The sequence below is a fragment of the Monodelphis domestica genome, chromosome 8, assembly GCF_027887165.1.
Source record: "Monodelphis domestica isolate mMonDom1 chromosome 8, mMonDom1.pri, whole genome shotgun sequence".
Lineage (NCBI taxonomy): Eukaryota > Metazoa > Chordata > Mammalia > Didelphimorphia > Didelphidae > Monodelphis > Monodelphis domestica.
In genome coordinates this window covers 176,352,839-176,367,505 of record NC_077234.1, presented here as the reverse complement: position 1 = coordinate 176,367,505, position 14,667 = coordinate 176,352,839, and the positions used below count along the sequence as shown (strand labels likewise).

Here is a 14,667-nt window from a genome sequence, read left to right as displayed (position 1 = left end):
TGTTTTGCTTTTGTGCCATCTTAATTTTTGAATACATTATTCTCTTCTCTGCCCACCTAGTCATAACATAATACATTTTTTAAAAGAAAGAGAAAAAATACGGATATTCTAATGAATCTTCACAAAGGTAATATTCATTGTGAAATCATATATTCTGATTTTTGTTCTTCTTAGTGTACTTTGATAATAAATATATTTGTGATTGCATTCCCTCCTCCACTGGTGCTAATCATCTCCCATTTTTGCCTTCTTTTCCAATGTTATTAAATCCATATTCTCTCAAAAATGCTACACAAAAGAAATAGCTAATAATCTGCCAACTCCCAAGATTACAGGAGTGGAAAAAAAACCCAGAAAGCTGAACTAATTAATAAGATCATGCCATTGTTTCTTTGGTGAGTTTCAAACTTTATTTAGTTTACATAATTAAATATTCAAGCATAACTGACAGTGCTGCTACTAGAAACTTTTTTGCTTAATTTTTGACTGTTAGTTGCTACTAAGGAATATATAATTTATATTGAATTTTGTTTTTGTGTCAGATGTTTTCCATCCTTAAAGATATGTACCTTTCAGGCTAACAGTCAGGTTAGTCTCATTTGTTAAGTCATTAGACAAAGATTAATGTAAAGACTATAAGTATTCTTCAATAATTTTGTGAAGTAAGGGATTGAATAGTACATGCTTTTCCCTTTTGGAATCTATATGAAGTTATTTGAATTTATGAAATATATTAATGAAGTTAAATATGCTATAAATATTATGATTATTATTGCTGAAAAGAAAGAAAAAGAAAGGATTGGTGCTTCAGTGCCAAAGAAGCAATTTTAGCAATTCTGATAGCTTATACATTGAAATATGAACAGTATATATCTTATCATGCATACATCACCTTGTACTATATTTAACATAACACTTAGAATAATAACTCTGTATGTAAGATATGTTATTAGGCAATCTTCAGTATTTTTCAAGTGTAATATTCCTTATCAAATCTCAGGGAACTTTTTCCCTCTGTATTTTTAGCATATTTGCAAAAAGGGTCTGAGGTATAAGTATAAAATTGTACATGTTTTTTCTAACACTTGCACAAAATTGTTAAGCAGAAAATGGCATGCCATCTGGCAGCTGTTTCTACAGTCCCCTTCATGTTGGGGGTTTGGATCAGGGGAAATTACAATACTTCATAGTTCCTGCTCTTGTACATTCTTCATTTTTGTTTTCAAGGATATTTCTCACATCTAGCTAATTCCTACTTTTCTATTTTTATACTGGAACCTAAACATTTACCATTTTGTGCTTGAGTATTCAAAATAACGAGAATTTTCTAAAGGCTCCCAATCATCCAAGAAAGAAATAATAGAAGATAAGGGGACCATGAAGAAGAACAATACCAAAAAGCAGCAACAATCAACTACCAACTACAACCAACAATAACTAACCTCATAACCTAATATGTATATAGTACCTACTATGTTCAGGCAGTGGCTAAGTATTTTATTAATATCATCTCATTTTATTCTCAAATAAAGGTAGGGAGGTAGGTACTATTATTGTCCCCATTTTTCAGTTGCAGAAACTATGATAAAGAGTCTTTAAATATAATAATATAATAAATATAATAATATAAATAATAAAATTTAAATATAATAATAAAAATAATAAATATAATAATAATATTTATTTATTATAATATGTATTATATTATAATAAATAAAATAACTTTCCCAAGGCCACACAGCTAGTAAGTGTCTGAGGTTGTATTTGAGCCAAGGTCTTCCTTACTCCAGGCCCATCACTCTAACCACTGAACTACCTGTATAATATTTGTGATGCATTTTAGTTTTGACTTCAACACTATATTTCCCTTTTATCTGTAATCCATCAATGAAAATGATTAAAGGGATTTTTTAAAAATTCATTTCCATTTCTGAGAGATAATTGATGAATAAATAAGTTGATATCAGAGTTTTATTGAAAATTCAAGTATTTCAAAAGCCTTCTTGAAGTAGCTTCTCATATTTAGTAAATTTATCATATTCAATATATTTTGGTATAGGTTTCTTATACATATTTATTGAATTACAGAAGACAGAAGCAAGGCTGTAAAGAAGGCAAGCAGGAAGGAAGGTGAGAGGGAGGGAGGGAGGGAGGAACATTTCTTAATTTTTTACAACACATAAAATACCATGCTAAGATCTATAAGTGTAAAGAGAGAAAATATTCTCAAAGAGCTCACTTTCTAATAGGTAGAAACAACAGAAATAATTTCAACTTCAAGTCAAATGTGTCATTGCCATGGATAACAATATCCATTTTTATACTGAACCATTTGCTAGTCCTACAGATACAGTAGTGAATGTTTTTTTTCCCCCTGTCTTATGACAGTTTCGTAAATAGAGAATGGATATATATGCTGAGAGGCTTTCCAGATTGAGCAATTGGAAGCAGGGACAAGCCTAGTTGATTGTCAGCTTGAATTATTAACCAAACGACCTGTTCTATAACTAATCTAAATGGGCAAGAATTTCCTGTAGTTGAATAATTGTTGGAAAGAATTCCTTTGACTTTTAAATTTCTACCAAATCTCTATGTCTCTTAAAAGAGCTGGTATATTGGAAAACATTATGTTTAAGAAATATTAAGGCTGATAGAACTAAAAGAAATATCTTTCAGTTCAGAAGGATGGCTTAGCCTATTTCCTTTGACTTAGTATTTCTCTTTCTACTTCCCTTCTTTGCAATATATTACTAGGTATTATCTGGCTCTTACAAAAAAAAAAAAAAGAAAAGAATAATAATAATAATAATCCTTCATTGAGAAAAGAAAAAAAATCACTTACTTATGCTTTGTCATGTTTTAACCAACTTTTTCTCACTTCCTATTTTGTTTTTCTAAGTAACTGGGTCTTCTGGTCATATATCAATCACAGTTTTCCTCTAGTTTTCTCATCCTCTAGACTTCTTTTTATTTCTATCCACTTGGCATTCTTTTATCTTTTTACCTACTGCATTTTTTTTAATATTATATTACATTATTAGGGAATTTTTACTAGAAATTTATTGTCTTTGCCTTGACTCCTTGTTTTTAAATAACTTCTAACTTACTTGTTCTGATTTAAAAATGATTTATCATAAGATATTTCACCATTACATATTGACAGAAAATAAATCTTCCATTTCTTTGCTATTTAGAAATTGAGCCACTCATCATTTTGACCCTTGAAAGTGAGCACTAATAATTTTTCTCTCCATTGAATACCAAGCTCCATCTTTGAAAGTCAATAAAATATGGAAGGTTCATATTTCAAAAAAAGTCAGTGAATTTCCAAATATTTAGTAGAAAATTCAACTGCTTGTAGGAAGTCAAAGTTGGAAGATGCTGAAGGAAAGCTCCCTGTGGTGTTCAATTAAAAAATGTAAATAGAATTTTATTTATAGTTTTTCTCCATCCCAAGTTCAATCTGCCTGTTTATAATTGAGAGTTAGCTGCTGCATAAAAGTTTGTCTTCCCAATATGGTGACTAAATAACTAGAAATTTAATTAAATATTTTGTGTATTCTGTGACATGAGATCAAAGGGCTAGCATTGAGAACTTTTATATGATGCTGAAAAAGATTGACCTTAATCGTGAAATTAAATAAGCAAATATTTCACCATTACATAAAACTTTATATGCTATATTTAAGAACATTAGGGAAGGAGAATACAGTATGTGCATATGTAAAAATAGTGGTATTTTACATGATTAAAAAAATCTCACCTGTATCCCTTTTTACACTTTAATTTTCTTGTATCGTTCAACATCTTTGTGCCCTGTTTTCTTCATATTTTAGTCCAAGAAGGTTGGACCACATGGTTTCTAAAGATCTTTCTAGCTCCAAGTAAATGATTGTATGCATTTGTGTCCATATAATATTATGAAGAATTTCTAGAAAGTTGAAGATAAGGTGTTGAACTTAATTTGTATCTCATCTTTGACACTTAATGTGATAATATGGAAGAGATAGCTTTAGACTTCTCTCTATGACTTATCTACTAAGATATAAACAGGTTATAAGCTATGCTGATGAAAAGAATTCCCATAAATATGAAATGAAAAATAAAGTATGTACAATTAAATTGATCTGATTTAAGGTATCACACTATGATTTCACTAAGAAATGGATTTCTACATCTGATTGTCCTGTTCATTATTTTTCCATTGCTAAATTTGTATGCTTATTTCTGAAAAGCATCTTTCACATAGATTTCTTTCTTTCTATTCCTACACTTAGATCCAAAGGACTGGTCCTAAGCATTTCCTGCCAGGATTACTGTCACCAACTTCCTTGTTTTCCATCATTACAAAATTCTGAATGCACTGTTTTATCTTGAGTCAAATCATGCCCTTTACCTCCTTGCAACTTTGCAATTCATATCCCAAAACTTCAGGCATAAAAATGGATGCCTTCCAACAAGTCCCCTAAAATATCATCTTCCACATCTAATTAGTTATAAATACCACTAATTCTTCTTTTGTACTGCCTCATTTATACAAAACCTTATTTTAATTTCTATTGTCACCACAATAATTCATTCAGTTATTACTCCCAAATTGGAGATATTGTAACAGTTTTTATATGTATATCCCTGTGCTAGCATCTATAATTAGGAATATAGATTTAGTGATGAAAGGGATTTATTTCAAAGTAGAAGGGCAGTGAATGCAACAACATAGTATAGAGCAAAATCTGGCCGTAACTACACAAAAGTTGTGGAAAGAGGGCTGTGGTGATCTGACCATGGGTGTGAAAATCTGATAATCTGGCTGGCAGAAGACCTGAAGTGAGGTGTAGAAGATGGGAGTCGCTGATAAGGGCAGTGATCAGAAGGATCCTTCCAACATGCTTGCACCTGGTTTCAATACTCTTTTATACCATGCATTAGATTACATCTTTGGAGAGTCGTTTCCTGAGCCACCACATCAATGCCTTGAATACAGTGAACTCAATATCTGTCCAGTGGAAGAATGGAAGTTATTTATAAACGTGGGGGGGAATCTCAATTTTCTTTTGTCATTTGAACTTAACTTTTACTTTTTATACTTGAGAAAATACATTTCTAGGTACAAAGAGAAAATTCCTTTTCCAGTTCTCTCTTGTTCTCCAGAGGCACTGAGCTTTTGAATCATTTAGTGGTATAGCATCTTTACTTCTGATCAGAGGGTCTGAGGAGAATCATTTTCTTCTTGCTGTTTTTCTCAAGCATTGGTACAAAACAGAGGAGAAAATATGTGATCAAATGTTAGGGAATCTTAGTGTATCGTTTAGAGAGCAAAAGCATCATTTAAAATGTTTCTATGCCTATTGTGAACTCTTCCAGTTTTTAGAATTACTGTGAAATTCAAGAAGCTCAGATTTTAGTTAAAATATTGTCTTCTTTATGTAATTAAAAAACAAGAAATGAAATATAAAAGCTTTCTGACCCTATCTACAGGAAAAAAAATTAAATTTTCTCTGATGCCCCCAATCCACAATTCCCTTTTCCTTCTTGACCTCACATAGGTTATGCATCCTTCCAATGCACTTACTATGTATTATTATGTATAATAGTTATCTGTGTAAATGATATTATATACTCTATATTCTCCAAGACAACTCTGGGTCTTATCTAACTTTTTGGCTCCTTTAGCCCATAGCTGAGTGGTTTGCATGGAGTAGGTTCTTAAGAAACATTTTAAAAATTAAGTTGAATTGGTAGATTTGCCAGATCATTTGATAAACAAATGATGGACCAGATATTTTCTCTGATCTTCTCAACTGCTCAAAGTTTCCTAAAATAAATTATGTGCCAGACACAAAGAAGCTTCACCAGGAGCAGGAGAAGAGTACAAGTGACCTGGATAGAGGACTGTGTGTGTGTGTGTGTGTGTGTGTGTGTGTGTGTGTGTGTGTGCTTTGTATGTGTGATGAGGACAGAGGGAGGATAATAGGCAGCATTCAACTGGAGCCAGTTATGTACATAATATTTGAGAGAGGAACCTAGGCTAGTGAACTGTGAATTGAACATGAGAGAAGGCTGAGATGCTTTGAGATGGAGCCTCCAAGGAAACCAGCATTAGAAGGGAGAGAGGTGAAAGAGACAGAAAGTGAATAATATAGGATAATGGTGGGGAGAGGTGGAGCTGAAATTGCCAAAGATCTCAAGAAGAAAAAAAACTCAAAGATCCTGAATATAGATAAATCCACAGGGAAAAACATCAGCAGTTGAAAGAAATATAACTTCCAGATCAAAGAAACTAGTCCAGGTATCTGTGAATAAATACTGCAACACAAAGGTAAATGACCCAACATTTGATGAGAAAAATGACCTTGTGGACTGTGAGAACATAGAACCAAAACACACGGTTCCTGTGTTATTTGAAAGAGAAATGAGAATTATAAGAAGTGAATTCAAACCCTGAACAGAAAAAAATAATGGATAGAATAGAAAAACTAGAATCTTAAATGGTATTTATTGAAATTTTCACCAAAGAAACTAAAAAAGAACAATAGATTTAGAATGCAAATACTCAAAAATCAAGGACAATCTAGAAAATAAAAAGCAAAAATCAGTATCATTAAAATAAAATGTTCTCACTGTGCCAACTGAAAATGGCAAGTTGAAATTGTCATTTCAACTGATTCTTTGATATATTATTTGAGGTTTTTGTTCATAGTGGCTAAACACTATGATAAAGAATTATCTCTAATGGAAATAGGGAAAAATTTTGAATATCAGAAGTCCCATTGTCAACTTTTACTCTAAAGCGGGCAAAGCGATAGAACCTATATGGTTTTCTTTAAAGGTAGAAAAGCAGAAAAAAAGGAGTGAAAATCATGCGATAATAAGTTGCTAATTATAAGGAATCTTAGAGGCTATCTAGTCCAAAAGACTCATTTTACAGATGAGGAAGGAAGGAAGGAAAGAAGGAAGGAAGAATGGAAGGAAGTGAGGAACATATCAAGATTGCTCAAGAAAGAAAGCACAAATCAAGAAAGGCAGTTTTTAAAAAATATCCTTTGAGTATGTGCATGCATAGATATTTTAGCTTGGTTCTATAGAACCATAAATGAAAGGAAAGGTTCTATAGAAGAACATATATTTCCTTTTTTAAGTTTACAAATGATTATATATTTCTCATAAAATTTCATACCTACAATCGCTTAAACTATATATATTCATTTTCTTTTAAAAATTAGTTGTTATTGTGATTATCTAATCAACCCATTATTGAGTATTTTATTAAATGTCCTACTGTGTGTTATTATGCTAAGTGCTAGAGATACAAAGACCAAAAAAAAAAAAAGAAACTTTCTGATTGCAAGGAGCTTGCATCTTAATAAGGGAGAAAGTATAAGTATATACAGATTAAGTAAAAATTAATACACAATAGAGAAGGACACCAGCAGTGAGGTGAATCAAGGTAGACCTCATATAGAAAATGGTGCTTAGGTTGAATTAAAAAGAAAGAAAGCGAATGGAAGTTAGAAGGGAGAGCATGCCATTATTCGGGTAATGGGTGATCTTTAAGGTGCAAACACATAGAGAGGGAAGATGGGAACATCTGTATGAAGAACACAGAGAAGGCATATTTGGCTGAACTGTAGAGTGCAGTAAAGGAACTAATATTAAATGAGGCTGCAAAGATTCTAACTAGGTCATGACAGGTTTCAAAAGCTAGACAGAGGGGTATCCTGAGAGCAACCAATTATGGTTTAGGTGTAAGAACACTAGTCTCAGAACACTTGACTTTAAGTCCTTGTTATGACAATCTGATTGGGAGGCCACCAACTAGTTATGCATTTTTGCTCTCTGTGCCTCAGTTTCCTCTTTTGTAAGATGTGGATAATTATACCTTCCCCACCTCCCTTAGATTATTATACTAAAGTAAGTACTTTGTGAACCATAAAACACAGGATAAATGTAAGCTATTATAATTAACTTCCTTGAAAATGAGTCTATAGAATCAATAGAAGAGAATTAAAATGTCTGATGATTCAGCAGCAGTGTTCAAATATGTTCTAATAACTATATTGTATATGTAAATATAACTTATATTTTTAAGAATATGCTTTTTGCCTGTCCTCAGTGCCAGATAAACCTTCATACAATAGTATCATATATCTACATTCATGCATTTATAGGATAAATTCTATGTTGATGTAGTGAAAAAAACAATTCATTTCCTATCTCCAAAAGGAAAGTAATGAATTAGATTATTTCTAAAGTCTTTGGGAATTTGAAAAACGTTTTATCACTCTAAAATATCAGTTGTATGCTTAAGTGAGAAGTTGTGATAATGATAGGCAATCAAGTAGAAAGAAAACCTAAAACAAGGGACATGAAATTTTACTGTTTCCCTTCTAATTAGTTAGGGAGACAAGAACTTCATGGGGTTCAAGGGATTTTGGAAGGTACATACATGGAAAAACAAAAATACCCTTGCAAACCGAGGGGAAGATATTAACAGCCCAGTGGCTTGCTTAGAAGTGGGAGAAGCAAGATGATAACAAGATGAAAAGAAAATTAGATTAATTTGTTTACAGTTTGGGTTTATTCTTCTCTTTTCCTTTTATCCTTTCCCTATTCACAAATGTTTTTGCTTCTGACAACCCTGCCTTTTGCCCATCCTCCCTTTTCTTATTCTTCCTACTCTTTTTTCCTCCTCATTAACATAAGATAGGTTTCTGTAGCTAATTGAATGTGGATGTTATTCCTGTTTTTTGCCAATTCTGATGAAAGTATGTTTCAAGCTCTGCTGACAACCCCTCATTTTCTCCCTCCACTGTTCTGATTCTTAAGGGCTTTTTCATGTGAGATAATTTACCCCCAACTTTCTCTCCTTTTCTCTTTTCACATTGTAGTCCCCTTTTTTACCTCTTAATTTTGTTTTGCTTTTTAAAATATCATCCTATTGTTTGTTTTGCTCACTGTTCTCTGTCTATATATGTTCCTGTCACTGTACTAATATTGATAGAGTTTAAGTATTTTCTATACCTTAACATCTATACCTTAGTAGAATATACCTTCTATACCTAAGTATTTTAGATATTTTAGGTACTTCAATCATCATAGATATCTTTTAAGTATCTTAATTATTATTACCTTATGTAGTAATGAAATCAGTTTAACCCTATGATTTTCCTTAATTATCTTAAGAATCTTTTTTTTATCTTAAGACTCTTAAGCACCATTCTCTTGTAGACACAGTCAATAAATCTAAATGCAGCTGAATAAATGTATATAGTACTTTATAATTAGTGAAGAATTTACTGTAATCCTGTAAATAAGAAAATCATTAGCAGCAATAACATCACAAGTATCATTAACTATATCATCATTTCCCCCATTTCAAATGAGGAAATGAAAGCTACAGAAAGATTCATTGACTTGTCCAAGGTCCTAGAGCTATGTCATAACTGGAAATTGGACCAAGCTCTTTTGAATATAAATACAGCATGTTTTCCTCATGATATCACTCTCCCTGCCTCAGTCTCACTTTGCTTCCAGATATTTTCTTATCATGTGCACACAGCAAAGTCTAAGGCTTCCTGAAACTTTTATTTTAGCAAGTAGGAAAAGAAAGGAAACATAATACCCAGCAGTGAATTTGTGCTAACAAAAGTGCTATATAACAGATTATATTAAAATATTCTTCCTTCTAATTTTCTTCCTTCAAGTACAAATGATTGATAAAATTTAATGGCCACTTCCTTTTCCCTGTCACCTACTTTTCCTCCTTAACCTGCCCTGCCAATATACCAAGAAACAAGCACCCTAGTAAATCCCAGGAGCCTAAACACTTAAGGGTCCCTCATAAATTTTTGTGTTACTTTGAAGCTTCAGTTTCTTTTTCTTCATCCTTTTGCATTCTTTTCTCAACCTGAAAGAAACATCATTTCCATTATAAAATGTATACTAGATGATTTCCTCTTGCTCTGAGGCAGAACTGTATAGACCCTTAACAGGTAGCCCTTGGGATACTGACAAGCAAACAAATAAACAAAAATTTTTTTTAGTAATTCTGTACTGCCTCCTAGACTTGCTGCCTTTTCACACAAAAAATCTGCAATTACCCTGGACAAACTCCTCATAAAAAGCCCAAACTAGGTCAGCTTAGCCAGAAGCTGTGTCTCAGAAGTCTCATTCCAATCCGAGTAATGATTTTCTCATGGGAAAACAGCTTACTTTTTTGTGATCTCGCATTGCCTATTGAATTAAATAGTATTTTTATAACATATCTAATGAAAGCATAATTGTCTATTCCTTTAGAAACTGGTATCCTTAAATTCTTCTTTAATTATTCAGAAATGAAGATAGATAATTTCTCCTAATAAATTGAAGAAAATATGTTATGACACTCCTATAAAATAATAATTTGGTTTTCTTTTGCCTTAAGATGTTACCTTGTTTCCAAATCATGTATGCTGCTTTCTGACTTTGAGGAAAGAAAATATCAGGGGAAGAGAATAAAGTTTTCTGCATTTGAATTAAAATATTAAAAAAAACCTTTCCCAAAGCTTCTAAAATTTGGCTTGTGAGAAGACTACTAATTGCTATACATATAGGTAAATTATTTAGTCATGCTATATCTTTTTACCATAAATTAGAATTGTGGAGTAGTTTGAGAGACTCTTGGCTATAAACAAATAAATCTCCTTTAAAGTTTACTCAACAAACCTGTTTCCATCACAAGACCTATTTAACATGTAATTCCAGCATATCTTCTAACAAAAAAAAAATAGATAGAAGACCATTCATATACAAATCCCATGCAAGGAAAACAGCATCACAACAAATTAGGCTCTCCACAAGATGTATTTTTTTAATTTTTTCATTTAAATTAACTAAAATTTAGGATGTAATTTAGGAAATTTGACTTTGAGGAAGCAACTTAGTAGAGAAAAACATTCCTCTTGGAATCAGATAATCTAGGTTTTGATTCCATCTCCAACTTTTACTAGCTATTTGACTATGAAAATGTCACCTTATTGTTCCATCTTTTTTTTTTCCCAACCCTTACTATTAGGATAATATTTACATTTTTTTCCACAAAGTCGTCAAAAGTTTCACAAAGTTGTCAAAAACCTTATAGAAAGGTGAGCTATTCTGTGTGATAGAAAGCTCATGCCATTCTCTATATGGGGTCATGTGAGAGAGTCAGAAGCTTCAAGAGTAATATCTAATACATTTTGGAGTAGCCAACCATTAATAGGATGATGACTTTTTAGGCACTGTTTGCCCAATAACTCTGGGTGGCTGATGGGATTAGGAAGTGGTCTTTTATAGGAAGAGATTCAAATAGCATTCTGAGAAAGGTGATGGGATATAACACTTTGGAAGGAAGAATTAAAATGTACTTCTAGGCTTAATTAGGAGATTATCATCACTCTAATAGCACTCAAAATCAGGTATTCCCCCCCCCCCCCATGCAATATGTGTTAAGCCAGAGAAGGCTTAATGAGGAGTACAGCTTTAATGCTGGCTCTCAAAGGGTTTCAAAAGACAGAAATGGTAGGCACATGGGGACAATAGGTAGTGAGGAAATCAAAGGCAAAGATGTAATCCCACACGTGACAGACAGGAGTTGATAGTGAAGAGTTCATTTTACATCCATTTTATATGGAAGGGATTATTGGATTATTATGTCTGGCAAGGTAGATTGGAGGACCATGAAGAGTTTAAATTTTATTTTGTAGGTATTATGAAGCAACCAAAGATGTTAGAGCAGGGAAACCAAATAATTCAGTCTGTACATCAACAAGATTAATCTCATGTCATTATGAAGGATGATTTGGAGGGGGGATAGAGAGAGTCAGGTAGGCTTCTCTAATTTGAAGGTTATTTCAGTAGATGAGGCAAATGTTAAGGGGGACCTGTATTTCCTAGGATGGTAGAAATAAGAGGAAAGAGGAGTTGTAGAATCCAAAGAACTCAGCAGTGATTTTGTACTTATGGCAAGTGATAGAGTACTTAGCTAAATTCTTATATTTGATTTTATCCATAGACATACTGAAGCATAAACAATTTCCCTTACTTCTGATAATTTTTTGAGTAACTGGACAAACTACTCTGAATGCTGACTGACCTGCTGAAGACATAAACCTTGAGCTCTGATTCCTACTATGACTTGAACATTTCCTCATCCTATGGCAAGTAGGGAGTGTTGTAACAGAACAAGAGGCCCTGACAGTTGAGCTTCCTTCTTAAAACTTAGGAAGAAGCCTCTAGAGGGAAGGCATCCAGGGGCTTAGATAGGAAAGGCACATCATGAAAGGGAGAGAGGTATTGCAACAACAGAACTCAAATCATCCACAGTTTTTTTAAAATATGTAAAGTTTTTTTCATAAGAAAAATATGGATTAAGTGTAGAACTGATTGTTTCATTTAACATGAAATCTCACAAAGTTATTTCCCAATGAATTAAATCAACCAAGTGTCCTCCAATAAAGAAAAATCCCATTAAGTATGAAGGAATTTAAAATGTTATAAAATTCAAATGATTTCATCTAGTTATCTTTTTCAAGTAAAAAAAAATCTTTGTTGAAAATAAGAGAAGAATCAGCCTACTCTTAAAAGTGAGCTCATTTTCTTCATTAATATATTGACCACAAAAAAGAACGATATGTTTCTTTGAATCATAAATACCTATGGATTCCCACAGGACAGCAGGTTAGTGATAATTTTGTTCAATGTCTAAAAAATTTTCTCATGAACTCAAAGGGAAAAAAACAACAACTTACCAGAGGTCTAAATGGTATCCAAGAGACTAGGGAACTAGGGCAGGGTGGAGAAGGTAAGGCTTAATAGGTCTCAAAGTAATTTTCTAAACAGAGTAGAGATTAACTGTACTTGGAGTGTGCTTTACACTAGGCAGTAAAAATCAGTATTTAAAAAAGTTTTCTCACTGATGTATTTCCTCAGATCTAATAAAAGTTGGAAAAGAAGAATACAGCACTAGATTTTGTTCTTTGTACATGGGTCCGGTATTTTATAGTTCTGTAGTCCACTGCTCCCAAATCCAAAAGATTTTATGTGTAAATTATAGCTTCAAACTTAAAGTAATGGTAATATCAAGCCTCAGATATAGCAAAATGTCATAGGATCATAAATTTGGGACTAAAAAGGACTTTAGAGACAATCTAGTCAATCAGTTCAATAAGCATTTAGTAAGTCTCTACTATGTGCCACTCACTGTATTCAGCAATGGATATACAAAGAGAGGGAAAATATAGTGCCTATTCTCAAGGAGTTAACAAATGAATGGGGGAGGGCAAATACAAACAATTAAATACAAAACAAAAGATGCATATTAAATTGGAGCTAACCAGCAAATGAAAATAGAGAACTAAGGGATTGACAGGAAAGGCTTTCTGTAGCAGGCATGGATTTTAGCTAGGATACAAAGGAAAGAGAGGATGCCAGGAGGCAGAGAGGGGAGAGAAAGAGAGAGAGAGAAAGAGAGAGAGAGAGAGAGAGAGAGAGACAGAGAGACAGAGAGAGAGAGACAGAGACAGAGAGAGACAGAGAGAGAGAGAATTTTAGGCATAGAAGATAGTGAAAGTTTCTCAAGAAATGGAGTGTCACGCTTGAGGAACATCATGGAGACCAATGTTACAAGATCGAAGAATATATGAGGGGAAGGAAGGCAAATTATTAAGGGTTTTGAATGCCTAACAGGATTTTTATTTGATTTTGGAGGTAATAGGGAATAAATGGAGTTCATTGAGAACAGCAGTGACATGGTCAGATCTGCACCTCTAGATCACATTGGCAGCTGAGTGGAGAAGAGAATAGAGCCATGAGAGATTTCTGCCATAAAGAACAAGAATATTATTGCAGTAATCTAGGAATTAGGTATTGAGGATCTACATCTGGAAGGTAGCAATCCATAATTTTACAGATGAGGGAAAATGATTTCTTAATTTTATGGATGAAGAGATTAAGCTCCAAAGTATTTAAGTGATTTCCTCAAGCGTATATAATTTGTGAAAGGCAGGATTTGAAACTTGGTCCTAAGACTCCAAATCCAATGATCTTTCACCATATATAACACTTTTTTCTTATGAACTCCTGTTGTCTCTTTCTTAAGAGAAATCCAATTGGTTACCTTTAACAAAGATTATGTGGTAGGTACTGTCGTACTGTTTAATGTTTGAGGCCAAATTCATCAACAGATGAAGATTGATTGTTGTTGCTTTATTGGAATTTATGTTAAAAGTACTGTGAGACAACTTATTCCTAGATGTAATTTGCACATTGTCTTCAGCATGGTTTTTCTTAACACCTATTAACTAGGCTGGAAAAATCTACTCCTCACCATTGGAAATGTGCTACTTCCTGTATTAGCTGAAAAAAACAAACAAACCTAAATCTTAGTGGACCAAATAAATTTTTGTTAATGAGGAATTCTATAGAAGACACTGAATTATTGGAAATATGTATGGGTACAAGACTTTTATCCATTAACTTGAGGTTAAGGAAGGCCAGCAAGAAGGGGAATTTTAAAATGGTAGAATTGATTTTTAAAACAATATGGATTGACATTTTGATGAAAACACACACACACACACACAAACTAATGCAATGCTTGGAAAAAGCATTTATTTCTGTAAAACTTTGTCAAAAGAATCAATGAGCTGG

General features: G+C 32.9%; 1 protein-coding gene and 1 long non-coding RNA gene across 2 annotated transcripts in view; both read left to right on the top strand.

Annotated features, from left to right (window-relative positions):
* NALF1 (NALCN channel auxiliary factor 1) overlaps nucleotides 1-14,667 on the top strand; it is a 731,256-nt gene that overhangs the window by 389,527 nt on the left and 327,062 nt on the right. The window lies entirely within an intron of this gene.
* LOC130455893 (uncharacterized) overlaps nucleotides 1-14,667 on the top strand; it is a 230,490-nt gene that overhangs the window by 39,187 nt on the left and 176,636 nt on the right. The window contains exon 2 of the long non-coding RNA XR_008914144.1: nucleotides 2,060-2,130. This is a non-coding gene — a long non-coding RNA (uncharacterized LOC130455893). The remainder of the gene's footprint in view (nucleotides 1-2,059; nucleotides 2,131-14,667) is intronic.